At 29.9% G+C, this 789-nt stretch overlaps 1 protein-coding gene across 2 annotated transcripts in view; it reads left to right on the forward strand.

Moving 5' to 3' along the window:
* The window catches only part of CAMK4 (calcium/calmodulin dependent protein kinase IV), a 237,158-nt gene that overhangs the window by 133,495 nt on the left and 102,874 nt on the right, over nt 1-789 (forward strand). The gene's annotated exons all lie outside the window — the stretch shown is intronic.

Consider the following 789-nt stretch of genomic DNA (forward strand, 5'->3'; position numbering starts at 1 on the left):
TGTGTGCGTTTTACACAGAGGGTGCCAAAAAAATGTATACACATTTTATGAAAGGAAAAAACTATTAAAATTACACTGATGGTAACCACTTTGAGCACCTCTTATAATTGCAGAAGTCAAACGTGACTTGTATTCATCTTTTGTTATCGGTATATATTGAGTATTACAATTTTAATACAGCTTTTCCCTTTCTTAAAATGTGTATACATTTTGGGGGGCACCCTCTGTATAATATGCATATAAAATAGCATACACATAGTATTACAGTTATCATGCACACATGATTTTTCAAACACATTACAGGTTTGACTACTTTCTCTTCTTACCCTGAAATGAAACATGACACACTACACTTTGAGCTTTTTGCCTTTAACTTTTTTTTTTTAATAACCAATCATGTTAGACAAGGCTAGAGCTGAAAAACAGCTTTTCCAAAATTTCTGTTAAAGAAAACTAATGTGAAAGTGCAAGTCAGACACAGACTCCCAAGGAGTATTGATTTTCTTTCTCATCAAATCATAATAGAAAAGTTCTAACTGGAATAATTTCTATATTCCTTGGCCTTTTTGCTAAAGAATATGTTATAAACGAATAGACATGAGTAGTGAAGTTTTTTTTCCCAGTTGAATAACTCTATGAATATAATATCCTCTCATTTATAATCAGTTTGGACCTCAGGAAATTTTACAATGATTCTCTCTTTACATAATCTATAAAAAGTTTTCTTTCTATATTAAATATTAACTCAACCTGCACAATAATTTTTATTTTTATATAAACATACTGACA

The sequence above is a fragment of the Hipposideros armiger genome, unplaced genomic scaffold, assembly GCF_001890085.2.
Source record: "Hipposideros armiger isolate ML-2016 unplaced genomic scaffold, ASM189008v1 scaffold_296, whole genome shotgun sequence".
Classification (NCBI taxonomy): domain Eukaryota; kingdom Metazoa; phylum Chordata; class Mammalia; order Chiroptera; family Hipposideridae; genus Hipposideros; species Hipposideros armiger.